Source organism: Coenobita brevimanus, chromosome 117 (genome assembly GCF_032717465.1).
Source record: "Coenobita brevimanus isolate Jiangsu-jjx chromosome 117, ASM3271746v2, whole genome shotgun sequence".
In the NCBI taxonomy this organism is placed as follows: Eukaryota; Metazoa; Arthropoda; class Malacostraca; order Decapoda; family Coenobitidae; genus Coenobita; species Coenobita brevimanus.
In genome coordinates this window covers 7,305,476-7,320,736 of record NC_137070.1, presented here as the reverse complement: position 1 = coordinate 7,320,736, position 15,261 = coordinate 7,305,476, and the positions used below count along the sequence as shown (strand labels likewise).

Sequence of the window (15,261 nt, the reverse complement as noted above, 5' to 3'; positions counted from 1 at the left end):
TCAGTCCATTTGAACTTGTGTATGGACATGAGGTCAGGGGACCTCTGCGTATGTTGAAGGAGAAGTGGTTGGGAAATCATGATGTGCCAAATATGCTGGATTATGTTACTATGTTTAAGGAGAGATTGTTGAGAGCTAGAGAGATTGCCTGTGAGAATTTAAAGGAGTCACAGACTAATATGAAAACCTGGTATGATAAGAAGGCACGAGATAGAAGTTTTCAGCCTGGTGATAAGGTGCTGGTGTTGTTTCCATTGCAGGATAATCCTTTGAAAGCAAAATATTGTGGGCCTTGGGCCATTAAGGAGAAAGTCAGTGATGTAAATTACATAGTCAGAACCCCAGGGAGACTGAAGGGAACTCAATTGTGTCATGTAAATATGATCAAGCCATACTATGGTAGGGAAGAAGTATTGGATGTAAATGATGAAGTAAATTGTGGTAATGTTGTGAAGGTGGAGAAGAGTGATGGTGAAGATGATGACTTGATGAATTGTGAAGGTCAGAGTTTGGAAAATTCAGTCATATTAAATAATTTGGATGAGAGGTTGAAGCATTTAGATAAGGATAAGAAAGGAGAGGTAAAAAGAATTGTTAACAAGTTTAGATCTTTGTTTCCTGATGCTCCTAGAAGAACCCATGTTATTGTGCATGATGTGGAAGTAGAGAATGTAAGGCCAATTAAGCAACATGCATACAGAGTGACTCCACAAAAGAGAGAAATTATGAGGAAGGAAGTAGAGTACATGTTGAAAAATGATTTAATTGAGCCAAGTAATAGTCCATGAAGTTCACCCTGTGTACTTGTACCTAAGGCTGGAGGGAATAGTTACAGATTTTGTACTGACTTTAGAAAAGTGAATACTGTGACTGACTCATACCCTATTCCCAGGATTGATGACTGTATTGATCAGTTAGGAAATGCTAAGTATGTGACAAAGTTAGATTTGCTTAAGGGTTTCTGGCAAGTTGGATTAACTGAAAGGGCTAAGGAATTGTCAGCATTTGTTACCATGGATGAGTTGTATCAGTATAAAGTTTTGCCATTTGGAATGAAGAACAGTAGCAGTTGTTTTCAGAGATTGGTTAATGCAGTGTTGAGTGGAGTGAAGTGTTGTAGTGTATACATTGATGATATAGTACTGTATTCTGATACATGGGAGGAGCATTTGAAGTTGTTGGATGAAGTATTTAGAAAGTTAGATGATGCAAATCTCACAGTGAATTTAGCAAAGAGTGATTTTGTGAAGGCTTATGTGGACTATTTAGGATTCAAAGTGGGACAAGGACAAGTGAGGCCATTGGATGCTAAGGTGAGAGATATTCTGAACTTTCCTTCTCCAACAAATAGGAAAGAATTGTTGAGGTTTTTGGGAATGAGTGGGTATTACAGAAGATTTTGTAAGAACTTTTCAGCCGTTGCATTGCCATTGACCAGGTTGTTGTCAAAGAAGGTGAAATTTATGTGGAGTGAGCACTGTGTGGAGGCTTTTAAGAAAATTAAGGATATGCTAGTAAATGCACCCATATTGGTCACTCCTGATTATGATAAGCCATTTAAATTGTATGTGGATGCCAGTGGTGAGGGAATTGGAGGAGTATTAATGCAGGAAGTGGAGCAGGTTGATCATCCTATTGGGTATTTTTCTAAGAAGTTGTTACCATATCAGATGAATTACAGTACTGTGGAGAAGGAGGCTCTGGCATTGATTATGTGTTTGAATCATTTCGAAGTGTATGTGAAGGGTACCATGAGGCCCGTGCAAATTTTCACTGATCATAATCCTCTTGTATTTGTAAATAGGATGAAAAACTCTAACCAGAGGTTAATGAGATGGTGTCTGCTGTTGCAAGAATATAATTTGGTTGTGACTCGTGTAAAGGGAAGAGAGAATGTGATAGCAGACGCTCTCTCTCGCGTTCCTGAGAGATGTGAATCCTCTTAAAGGGAGAATTCACATCTTTACTGGAAGGGGGGTGTTACGAGGAGTTATCCCTTATTTCATACAGTACGTTTTCTTTTGTTGTGTATCATGAATGTAATGAATATTATGTTTATTATTGTATAATGTGATTGTATATTGTGTTGGAGTTTATCTTTGGAGAATGTAGAAATGAATTAATATTTGTGAAGTTGTTAAGGGTTAACATGTAAGGTTATGTTGTTGTATTGTGATCCCGTTAGTGAGAGATATGTTATGTATGCACGAGGAGAGAGTGCGTGGCTTCTCTCTCTCTTGATGGCTGGCGGCGTGTGAGGAGCTGATCTGGGTTTCTACTCGGGTGGGCGTGTTGGAGGAGACACGTGGTGATTTTGGGAGAGCAGCGTGGTCACACAGTGTGAGGTGTTATACAAGGGAAGTGGTGAGATAATTATGTGAATATATTGATGAGTATTATTTGTGGGAGGAGAATATACAGGTGATGGAGAGAGACAGCGTGGTGTGGGTAGCCACAAGATAGCCTATGGTGCACGTGGTGGTGTACTTGTGATAGTGGAGATTATTATTGTGTGAACCATTGTGGAGTATTTATGTGGTTAATATTATAGAGTAACATGTGAGGGAGAATGGTTAATTATTTTGAGATTATGGTTATTATTGAATGTCATTTGGTGTTGAGATCATTGTGGGGATATAGCATAAGTGATCTAAGCATATTCTTTATTTTGAGTATCAGAGTGTTTATTTGTAAATATATGTAAATAGTGTAGTAGACTATTTCATTATCATTGATGGTGTGATGGATGATACAGTATTTGTGGTGGAGATATTTCATGTTGCTATCCAGCTGGCCCGGGAATGAGGAGTTGCAGGCCGAACGAATTTCTTGCTGTACCTAACTATTGCAGCGTGCTTGAGGAGTGAGGACAGCTGGGGACGTAACAGCCCTGAAAAGGGCCGAGATTTCTTTCGATCGAGGTGAGGGGTCTCTCGCCTTAGGCGCGCTCGCCACGGATGTGGCGGGCCAGCTGGATGTCCTTAGGCATGATTGTTACACGCTTGGCGTGGATGGCACACAGGTTGGTGTCCTGCAAGAGACCGACCAAATAGACCTCAGAAGCCTCCTGCAGAGCCATGACGGCAGAGGACTGGAAGCGCAGGTCAGTCTTGAAGTCCTGGGCAATCTCACGGACGAGACGCTGGAATGGCAGCTTCTTTATAAGCAGCTCAGTGCTCTTCTGGTAGCGACGGATCTCACGCAGGGCCACAGTACCAGGCCTGTAACGATGGGGTTTCTTGACGCCGCCGTGGCAGGGGTGGACTTGCGAGCGGCCTTGGTGGCCAGCTGTTTGTGAGGGGCCTTGCCTCCAGTGGACTTACGTGCAGTCTGCTTGGTACGAGCCATGGCTGAGCGTGACTGAGGAAGTGAGAAGAGCGAGAGTGTTGGCGCGCTGCGCCTGGCAGCGGCTTTTTATGTCGCCTGTCTCAGGACTGGCGGCGTGTGAGTGGTCGGGGTGTGATGAACATGGTGGTGGTTTACTGTTCATGCTTTTTCGATGCAATTCCTGGTTTGCTTGCAGAATTTGGCATGCCCTGTGACGTGACCTGGCTACGACGCCTCTCTAGAATTGGCCTCCTGGGAGCTGGGGTGAGGCCTAGGCCTGAAATCAAGGTTAGACGGATAAGGTTCGTACTTGCACGACCGAGACTGGGTTATATAAGGATGGTTGTGACGAGCCGCCCATGTGACCCTCATCCAGAGCATGATTGGGCTCGCACCACTGCCGCCTTGGCGCATAGCCTTGGAGCCGCCCCTGACATCTGTAGGGAACCCAACTCCCCCTACCCCTGATACACCGATCCACTGCCATGGGCCCCTCTTCCATATGAAATTCACTGCCTCACTGAAGCTCACCCACGTGCTTCCAGTGCTGCCCTTCTTCGACATGAGGGCCTCAGCAGGATGGCTGCTCTCAACTCCCCTTAATCTGTCACATACTACACAGATCGATCTGTGTGCGCTGATGGATCTGCCGGGTCTGCTTTTGTTCTAGGGCACCGTACTGAATCTTGGCGACTCTCCCCTGGGGTCTCTTCCTTCCAGGCAGAGTTATTTGCCATACTCGGGGCATTACACCACGCACAGCTTAACCAGTAACGGCGGGTCATCATCGACACAGACTCCTTGTCATCCCTTCAGGGGTTGCGCTCCTTCTCCTGCAGCGACAACGTTTCCCTCTTAACGGGGATATACTCAGTTGCCTCCCTCCTCACGAACAGAGGCACCACCATCACCCTACACTGAATTCCAGGGCACGTTGGGATCCTTGGCAATGAACTTGGCAATGAACGAGCAGATGCTGTGGCACGCTCAGCATGCTCTCTCCCGGAAATTACGTTCCCACTCCGCCCTAGCACCTCTAACACCATTGTCACCCTGGCTGGCACTATTGGAAGGCTGTCCCAGGAGAATCATCAACTGTGTGTTGACAATAATAGCATCTTCTAGGTCGGGGAACATAAGGTTTAACCTTTAGCTTCCACCACGCAGCAGTGATAACCTCCGGCAAGGTAAGACGGTCAAATGTCAAGATAAGAGTGGGCGTGGGGGTTAAAACTCCATCAACCTTCTTCATAATTCTATGTACTCCTACAACACCCTGAGGAGCCAGCCCCTCTAAGAGGGAAGAATCAGAATACGAGATCAAGTCACGAGAATACACAACCCCTTGGGACTGATTTAGGACAAAGTGACGCGAGGCAGATACAGGATAATCAGCGACCATAGTTAGGGACTGGATGCATGAACTCTCCTCTTCATTCTTGGCTTCTAGCAACAGAGAACCATCACCCTGCAAAGAGACCTTGGGGGCAAATCTACATGCTGTAACCAGACCACTGTGAATCTTAAAACAGTTCAGGTTCCGGAAGGAAGTACCATCATTCGTTTTGAGGACTATATACTTTGTGTAGGAGTGTTTCACAAAGACACCAGGCAATAACTCGATGCAGGGAACATTTAAACTAGCAGTTTTGGCAGACGACCCAGAGGGTACAGGGTCGTCGGCTAGAGAGTGACCACTTGATGCCGACTCGTGTGGCTGGTCACCGACCACACGAGTGGTTAAGAAATTGTTTGATGTATCCATATATACATTAGTATATATGAACTGGCACCAGGAGCCAAGGGAAACCGCCTACCAGGGAGTGAGGGGACCGAGCGCGGTCTGATGGGAGCGGGGTACCTCGTCCTCAGAGGGTGTCCCCAAAAGGACACCCTGTGATGCGAAAGTTCGCTCCCACCAGTGCAAAGACCCCCTTCCCCAACACCCCCCAGCCCAGATATCCCACCAACCAACTCGGGACAGCACCGAGGCGATCCCTCTGGAGGGCAGCACCGATGACCCTTACGAGTAACCTACGTTTCGGGCAGCGCTTAGTCAGACCCCTCACCCACAACCCCACCCGCGTGGGAGACCCTGCCGGATGTCGTTACATCCACGGGCAGGCTTGTGAGATCACAGGGGCACGCAAGCCCCCCCACCACGACAAGGTGGCTGTCCAAGGGGGGGGTGGGGGAGTGGACGCTCCCTTGAGCCACCCCACTGTCGAGCTGTATTATGTCGCCTAACTTGTCCTTGTGTCTGATTCTTGCTGTGCGGTCAGTGACAAAGTCGCATAAGAGTTTTTCAAGGATGGTCGGGAGTCCGAGTTGCAGTAGTTTATACTTTAGTCCTTCATGCCAGACCTTGTTGAAGGCTTTATTTACGTCCCTAAGGACCAGGCAACATTGTTCCCGCCTCGACAGTGTTTGTGCAATCGTCTCGTATGTCAGGGCTATGGCTTTGGTCGTGTCTTTCTGTGGTCGGAAGCCGTACTGTCTCGGGTTATGAAGTCCGGTCGTCTCTAGGTAGAGTCTGAGTCGCTTGTTGATAATTCTTTCAAGTAGTTTGCCTGGTACTTCGAGCAGTGAGATAGGTCTATAGTTTTCAGGTCTCGTGTCTGTCTTTCCTGTCTTTGGTATCATCACTAGTACAGCTTCTTTTAGTCTGTCAGGATAGTATCACGCGGATAGCGAGGCGTTAAAAATGTCTATGAGTCGTTCTATCATGAATTGCGAACATTCCATGATAACTTGTTTGTTGATTCCCGTCAGTCCTGGGGCCGTGTTCTTCGTTTTAGCAACTACTGTCCTTAGTTCGTCTATTGTAATTCGTCTGGTGAGGGGGTCGTTCGTTAGTCTGGAGAAGTCAGCTGTGTCATGAGGGGTGATTCTGTCTCTATTGTCATGGAGGGAATGAAGGACCATACGTTCGTTATTCTCGTCAAAATCGTCATTTTCGTCGTCGGAGATTCGAAAGATGTCACGCCATAGGTTGGTGAAAAGAGTCAGTTGTCCTTGGGTGTCATGTACTTTTCGTCCTTGGTGGTCAGTGAGGTATGGGGTGGGTCGTTTGTCTGTTCCTTTGAGCAGACGTACTTCTCGCCAGAACTGGGTTGGGTCGGGGTATTTCTCTGCAATCTGGGTGATTTTGCGGTCCCACTGGTCGTTACAGAGCTGTCTGCATAGTGTCTGTATGTCTCTCTGGATCTGTCGGTATTCTTGATATTGGTCGTAGGTCAGTCCCTGTCATCCAGCCTGGTGGTATAGTTTAGTGTAGCGAGTCTGTAGTACGTGTACTTCTGGGGAGGGTCTCTGTGCTCTGTTTTATATGTAGTTGTAGGGATGGCCGTTTTGATGCCGCTGTCAACTGCATTAAGCCATTGTTCAAGTGCCATGTCTATATGTTCAAGTGTCTGATTGTCTAGGGAGGGGGTGTCAGGGATGGAGGCGTCAGTGGTTCTTCTGAAGAGGTCCCAGTCAGCTTGTCTGTAGTTGAGTCTGGGTGTGGCGGGGATACGTATTGGTGAGGTGGAGATGGTGAATATGATGGGTATGTGGTCTGATGAGGTTAGAGGGCCGGGTTGGGAGAAGGTGTGATGATGGGCACGATTATTGGTGATGATGATGTCAGGTGTTGTGGCGCTGTTTTGTCGTATTAAGGTCGGGAAGTTGGGGCCCGTGTGCAGTGCTGTGCCCGCGTTAATAAATGTCATTAAGTTACGTCCTACTGTGTTGTCGTGATTGTCTCCCAAGGCTGGATGTTTGGCGTTAAGGTCGCCCAGTATGTATACTGGGTCTTGGTCATAGAGAAGTTTGTGGAAGTCAGGGAAGGAAAGGAATGGTCGTCGGGGAGGTATGTATGTCGTGGCTAGTTTAATTGGTCCTATTGTTGTTTTTAATGAAATGGAGAGAATGTCTGTAATGTAGTCATCGTCTAGTTTGTATGTTAGTCCATGTCTGATGGCTATAGCACAGCCATCGCTGTTCTCCCCACTGGTGTTGCGTTTGTGAACGGTGTAGCCATAAATTTTAATGCTGTTACCGTCCCCAACTCCATGGCTGTTAATGAGAACTACGTCAGGTGCTACAGTCTGGTATGTCGTCACTAAAGTTCGTCTGTTGGTCGGCCAGTGAAGGACGTTATGTTGAATTACTCGAATCGTGTCCATTTATTTGTTCGCAGTACGGGAGGTTTTTTTCTGAGTCTGTCTGTGCGGGGGAATACATTGTGGCATCTGTTGTAGAAGCCAGCTTTCACAATCTGGAATTGGCATGAGTCGATATCAACCTTCTTCTGGGCAAATAGATTGTATACATAGTTTGTTGCCAGTCTGTCGTTGCCGTACTCGATTTTCACGTGTGAGGCAATTGTTAGGGCAGCTAGTTGCTGCCTATCCAGTTTTGTTTTATTTTCCTGCAGGGGATCGAGGCTATAGATAGTAACTCCTCCCAGTTCATTGGCACTGACTTCCTTATCAGATTCCTCCTCCTCCTCTGTGGTGGAGGCGTCAGTTGTGTAGTCGGTGTTCTGTGTCAGCAGTGCGCTGGTAGATGCAGTATTTCCTGGCTTGGGGGGCGAGGATGGAGTCGGAGCTTCCTTGTCATTTGAGTTAGCTGTTTCAGGGGTGGGCGGGTGTAGTTGGACAGTTGTGGGGGGAATTTCCTTTCGTTCGTTGTTGGTGATTGCTGTTTCTAGTGGCTTGGGGGGGATGGGTGGCTCAGTCTGGGGGGTGGAGGATAGGCGGGTGGCGGTTGATGCGTTACTTTTATTGTCTAACATGGCTTTGGAGAGTGGGTTGCTTGGGGCCTTCACAGGTGGAATTCCGTTGTCTTGAAACAACTTATTCAGATGTGTGGCATAGGTCCCAGGGAATGCTGCATTGTGCATGTGGGCTTCGTACATGCAGTACAAAATTGTGCTGGGCGGCACAGTGAGGCCTGGTAGGGTTGTAGTAGTGGTTGTTGTGTTACTGGGGTTTTGGTTCTTTGTTGCAGCAGCTGCGCTGTATGTTCCTGTCTGCCTGGCCTGCTGTTCATTCGGCTGAGCAGCAGCTTTCCTTTTCTCCTGTACAGCCTTTTTTCTTAGGGGGCAGGTCATGGCTGTTGCTCCGTGATCACTCTCGCAGTTTATGCACTTTTTGGTGTTTGTGGTGCATTGTGTGTGTGTGTGTTCTGTGCTGGCCCACAGGGAGCATACTTTGCATTCTTGGGGTTTGGGGCAGTCCTTTGCTGAGTGTTCATCGATCGCGTAGCATCTATAGCAGGTTACAATCGGTATGAACTGTTCTTGCTCTATCTGATGGTAGGGGATACTGAGGTAGAACAGTTTAAGTCCCACCTCGGTTGCTTTCCTTGCTTGGGTGATTTGTTTGAACGTGACTTTGACGTTGTGGGAGCGTGGGAACTTATAAATATTCTCCACGTCTCCCTACCGTATGAAGCCATTATTGTGTGTTAGCTCTTGCTTGATATCCTCTTCACTGTCGTCACAGATGATGTTATCTACGTTTCTGAGGATTATGGATTTACGAGCACGCAGTTGTGGGGGAAGGACAGGCTCGTATTCTTTCGCTAAGAGGTCTCGGGTGCTTTCCTCAGTAAAGACCTTATCAGCATTTGAGTCGTCTGCCGCCAGCAAGATTAGTGAGTCATTGGTGGGAAGAACCTTCAGTATGGCTACTTCGTGGTTTGCCAGTACCTCTAGCAACCCAATTTGGATGCTGCGGAGCTTTGGACAGGAATGTTTTATCTTTACTCTCGCCATTATTCGTGCATGATTCAATCGCAAGAGGTGGAATGTGTAAGCCTATCAGTTTGGGGTGCCGACCCCCTCCTACTTTCTACGGCCTGGTGTGGTGAGAGGTGTGAGAGACCTTGCCTATTGTCCTATAACTGACTTGTTCTACTGGGTGCCCTGCCTGTTCAGGTCCCAGAAGAAGGTCAGGCCCACCGACCCAGACCCCCACTACACAATCCCAGCGCTACAGCCGAGGTGTAGGGCGTGAGGGGGTTTCCGGACGAATACACGTGGTTGGTCACCCGCGTAGGTCCTTTCACCAGTGGAAAGAGGAATGAAAAGAAGTATTAGTAGAAGGTGAAGAGCTAGAAGTGCAAACCACGTCTGGAATAGCCACAGAGATGTGGTTCTTCCCGACGATCGGCGGGACAGGGGACGACGACGGCGGAGAGGACAGAGACGGGAGCAGCAGCAGGATGATGCAGTGTGCAGGGTACTCCCCCTCTGTCCAGAGTTAAAGTCCCGGTCACTGGGCAGACAGAGGCTCCCCCTCTATCCAGAGGTATAGCGTGTTTGCCGGTGGAGGCTAGGTGCACCAGAGAGTCTTGTTGGCCACGTGGTCAAGTGAGGAGAGAGATGCTTCCTCCTTGATGTCTACAAGTGGAATGTGTCACTTTTTTTTTTTTTTTAAGTTAGAAAGGAGGGAGGGTGGGAGAGGTGAAGGGGAAGTGAGAAATTATGAAGGAAGTAAGAGTGGATAGGTGACGGGCAGGCCGTCTTGCTGTTTTTATATTTGTTTGTGTTGGAGTTTTTGTTGATGGTCACGTGATTTGATTGTTGACCTTGGGTGTAAGTTTACACCTGTGTTTGAGTGTATGTTTGAGTGCGTGTGTGTGTGTGTGGGAGTGATTGTGTATTTGCTTGTGCACGAACGTGTGTGTGTTTGTTGGTGTAAGTGTCGTAGTTGTTGTGTCAGCTAGCTAGCTAGAATAGTGGTATTGGTTCCGTTTCTAAAGTTTTTAGGCTGCTAGGGAACCATTTACTGAATTGTGAAATCTCGATCTGTTCCATTTCTTCTCTTATTTTTTGGTAGGCTTCTTGATTTTGGTTTTCTATTTTAGTCCATATTTTTTTTCCTAAGTTGTGTAGTCTTATGTTAATTGGTAGTGTATTGGTGAATGTGTGTATTTCTTCTGTTGTCATTGTGTATGGGTGTTGTTGGTTTGTTGCGAATCGCAATGCTTTGTTCTGTGTCTTCTGTAGTTTTTTAATCTGGTTGTTTGATAGCGTGTGGGATGGGATGGGAGGGTATTCCAGGATGGGGAGAATCATGGCTTTTACTAGGTGGGTTTTTATTTTAATGCTTAGGTCTTTGAATCTATAAAGTTTGGTGAGTGCTATTCTTGCTTTCCCCACACTTTCTCGAATGTGGTCTGTGTACCCTCTTTTGTTGATTCTCAGGCCGAGGACTCTACCAGTGGGCTGGAATTCTATAGGTTCCTCCTCAATTAATAATGTTTCTGTTTTCCTTTTGGCTAGTTGGATGACTGTGAATTTATCCATGTTTGTTTGTATTTTCCATTCTCTTTCTAATTTGTTGATGTTTTCAGCCTCGTTTGCTGTGAGTCTGTTCATTATATTCCTGGACTGGCCGCATATCCTACGATTTGTGTTATGTCGTCCGCGTAGGAGACGTTGACACCATTGTTGGAGGTAGGCGTTTCCTTGGTGTATATTATAAATAGAGTTGGAGAGAGGACACTGCCTTGTGGTACTCCACATCCTAGGGGAAAGGAGGGTCCTAGGTGGTCTTTAATTTTTATTCTTGCTGTTCGGTCGTCCAAGAAGTCACTTAGCAGTCTCTCATATATTTCAGGGAGGTTCATATTTAAGATTTTATATTTAAGGCCCAGATGCCATACTTTATCGAAAGCTTTGCTGATGTCACGGAGAACCAGGTGGCACTGTCCGTGATTTGCAGTTTTTAGGGCGATTGTCTCCGTGATTATTGCTATGGCTTGGGTTGTACCTCTTCCTGTCCTGAAACCATATTGGTATGGGTTATGTGTGTTGTTTGTTTCAAGGAAGAGACGTAATCTTTTATTTAATATTCTCTCTAGGACTTTGCCAGGGACTTCTAGGAGAGAAATCGGGCGGAAGTTCTCAGGGAAGTGCGGGTTTTTTCCAGGTTTAGGTATAAGTTTTATTACTGCTTTCTTAAATGAGTCTGGGAAGTATCCGGCTGATAGTGAAGCGTTTAGTATTTCACGCAGCCATGTGATGGCTGGTTCTGGGAGGTGGGCGAGGACTGTTTTGTTGATGCCGCTTTCCCCTGGGCATGTTTTTTTAGTTTTTTTGATAATTTCGGCGATTTCACCATCGGTGATGGGTCTGGTGAGAGGGTTTGTAGGGTCTAAGCGGGACAGGTCGGCAGTGTCGTGGGGTGTTATTCTATTTATGTTTTGTCGAAGGAAGTCAGTCACTGTGTTATCTGTTTCTTCATCACCTTCAGGGAGGTTGTCGTTAGAGAAAATTGTTGTCCAAAGTCTGCGATGCACGGCTTCTTGTTTCTCCGGGCTGTGTTGTTTTCTTCCTTGGTCGTCGATCATATAATGGGGGTATTGGTTTTCATGGCCTAGAAGTGCTTTGATTTTTCGCCAGAATGTTGGTGGATCATAATATGTGGACGAGGTTTCGGTTAGAATGTTGTTCCAGTGTACTTTTGCTTCTTCCATTAGGGCTTCGTGTAGTTGTAGCTGCAGAGCTTTGTATCTTTGGTAGTGGGCTCTGGTCCAGCCGTGTGTTGCAGAGTGTTGCCTGAGTGCTGTGTACTGGATCTGAATGAGTCGTGTGTCCTGTGTGAGTTTGGGTGCAGTGATTGTTTTGTGTGTTGTTCTTGGGATGTTGTTATTTATGGCTTTGTCTATAGTGTTGTACCATGACGCTATGGACTGGTCTATTTCTTCCAGTGATGGGTGTTCCGCGCTGGGGAAGTTTGGTATATTTTGGTTTATTTCTGCTTTGAAATTTTCCCAGTTAGCTGCTGAAAAATTTGGGCGTGGTTGGGAGGGTATAATGGTCGGCGAAGTGGTTATTTTAGCTATGATCGGGATGTGGTCGCTGGTGGTGAGAGGGCCTTGGGAGAGGTGTATGTTGTGGTATGTGCGTAGGTTGGAGATTACAATGTCTGGTGTTGTGTAGGAGGAACGAGAGTGGAAGGTGGGGAAGTGAAGACCAATGTGTTTTAGTGTGTTGTCTACAATTAAGTCGTTTAGCTGTTTACCCACTGTATTTTGTGTTCTTGTTCCTAGTACTCTGTGTTTTGCGTTTAGGTCGCCGAGGAGGTATACTGGTGTGTTCCTTCTGAAGAGTTGAAAGAAGTCTGGGGTGGGGAGGTAGGGGCGGCTTGGAGGTAGGTAGACAATTGCGATTGTTACTTTGCCTGTGTTTGTTTCAATTTCGGCTGCTAACATGTCGGAGATGAATGAGTCTAAGATTTTGCATTTTATGTTATTTTTAACTGCAATGGCACTTCCATCCAATGGTTGGTTGGAGTGATTTTTCTTGTGAGTTATGTATCCCGCGATTTTAAGTGGCCGGTGAGACGGGACACCGTGACTGTTTATAAGAATTACATCTGGATCAATAGTTCTGTAAATGTTGGCTAGACTGTTGCTTCTGCCTTTCCAGTTAAGGACATCGAGTTGGAGGATTAGCATGGTTTTTTCCTTTGGGGTCTGTTGGCTGGGAGGGCTTTTTCACTATGTGTGGTGAAGTGTACCCGGAGATCTGATGCATCAGCTATTTTGATGACGTTTTCTAGACATCCTTCCTCAACGAGCTGGTTGGTGTACGCAAGGGCATTGGTTGAGTCGGTCTTTTTTCCGTGTCGGAGGAGTACTGCTTCCCCGGATTTGAGTTTTTTCTTGATGTAGGTTTCCATTGTGGTTTTTGAGTAATTCCTGATGGGTTCACTTAGGATTATTTCAATTTCTGGACAGTCTGGGTCATCAGAGTCGGAGGCTTCCTCTTCATCTTCGGATGACTCTTGTTCTAGTAGTTCTGTCATGCTTTCTTGGTCTGGGGTGGGAGTTGTTTGTTCTTTGTTTTAAGACTGAGGGAATTTTGCATCTTCAGTTGTGTGAACTGCAGGTGGTGGTTTGAACTGAACTGTAGCTGAAGTTGGGGTAGTCATTGTGGAGGGTTGTTTTTCCAGTGGTGTTGGTTTTTTGGTTCTGTCTTGTGCTTGATGGGCAGTCATTTTTTGCTGTGGCATGGGTGGTTGGTGCTGGGAGTATATGTCAGCTATGATCTTTGAAGATGGGGGATTTTCTGGTAGGTTGATTGTCGGGAGGCTGTTTATCTTGCTCAGCTCTGCAAAGGTTTTGTTGAAGGTTCCTGGTTCCACCGTGTTCATCATACGGGAGTGTATCATGATGACCATGTATGTCGTAACTGAAGTTGCTATTTCGTTGTTTATGGTGGAGGTGTCTTGCGTGGATATGGCAGGTGTGGAGTGTGTGCCATTTCTCAGGTCGTTTCGTGCAGCTTGGGCATAGGAGTTGGGTTGGGTGTTGTTTTTCATCTGCTCCTTTTTCTTGTTTATCGCTTCTTTTCTGATAGGGCATTGCATCGCCAGGGTCCTATGCTTCCCACCGCAATTGATGCAAGTCTTAGTGGTGGTTTTGCAGTCTTTCCATTGGTGGTCTGTGGAGGCGCATTCTGAGCATTTTTTGTCCTCAGGGGCCATGGTACATTCTGCAGTGTTGTGTTCTTCGATGCGGTAGCATCTGTAGCAAGTGTTGATGTGGATGTAAGTATCTGGGTGAATTTGGTGGTTTGCTATAGACATGTTATAGAACAGGAGTCCTTCTTTGGCCTTAATTGCCATTTTTGAGTCCTTAATTTCTATCTTGAAGGCATTGCTTTTTGTGTTTTGAAACTTAGTGACTTTCTCTACCACTGCCCATTCCTGAGCGTTTGTGATTTCTTTCTGGATCTCTTCTGTGTGACGAAAGATCCAGTTGTCTACTCGTGAGCAGATGATGCTTCTGCTGGCACGTGTTTGAGGTCGTAAGATGGGGGTGAAATTAGCCTCTTTTAGTTTATCGATAACTGGAGTAGATAGGAGGAGATCCACATCTTGATCTGTGGCTGTGATTGCGATTATGCTGTCTTTCGAGGATTGTAGTGCCGTAATTTTGATGCGTGCTGGAGCCGCAATTTCCAGAAGCTGGTGCTTTGCTGTGAGCCCTTGAGGGCTGGGATGTTTGAATCTGACTCTAGGCATAGTGCAATGTCTATTGAATAGAGTAAAGAGTGAGTCCTGACATCCTACCTAACCTGAGGTTGCTCCTGCCAATTACCTCTATTCGAGGGTCCTTGGTGAATCACAGGTCTTCCCAAGAATGGGCAGCCTATCCCTATCCTAGCCAGCTTGTTGCCACCCTTGCTGTTTCCCCTCCTCACCCCTGCTAAGGGGCTCCCTCGTGCATATAGCCTCGGGATTCGATTCGGGTACTAGAGTAGGGACTCTAGGCAGTGCAGGACTCACTCGTGAATTATAGTGAGTTTCAGGTCGATTATCGATAGTTTAGCTCTCGTTGAATGAACGCCTTGGGTTGATTAGCGACTTGAGTCATTCAGTAAGGCAATCACAGTCTCATCGACTGCTCCCAGAAGCTTCCCGGTGAGAGAGAAGGTGGTGGGGGTCTGCTGGGGAGAGGTGTTGCCGGTGTGAGAGTGAGAGCGAGACTGAATGATGGATCAATGCGTCACCCGCTTTTTTTTTTCTTTCTTTTTTGAGATATTCTCCCCACAACAAAGGTGGGGGACGGGCAAACAACGAGCCCGTCAGGGGAAAATGCGAAAAAAGCTCCTATAAAGGAACATAGCACGGACGAGACTGGCAGACAGGGCAAGGGCGGCAGAGGAAGGGAACGAGGCGATGGTGGAGACAACCCGATGATCGACGAGGCGAGGGGGAGAGAGCGGTAGACTGCGTGGCGCCGATGGAGAGGGCGCCGGCATGCTCAGGTGGAAAGCCCCAAACGACTCGGCGGTGGTTCGCGGCCGGCTGCTCCGATGTTAACAGAGGGCAGAGAGGGATGAGAGCGTGATGGACAAAACGGCGCCGATGGTAAGGGCGCCGAAGCTCAGGTCGAAAAGTCCCGAACTCTGCCTTCAACCCCCATTCA

The 15,261-nt window shown here is 46.9% G+C and overlaps 1 pseudogene; it reads right to left on the bottom strand.

Moving 5' to 3' along the window:
* Positions 1-2,938: 2,938 nt before the first annotated feature.
* Positions 2,939-3,348, bottom strand: LOC145418944 (histone H3-like; annotated as a pseudogene).
* Positions 3,349-15,261: the final 11,913 nt, after the last annotated feature.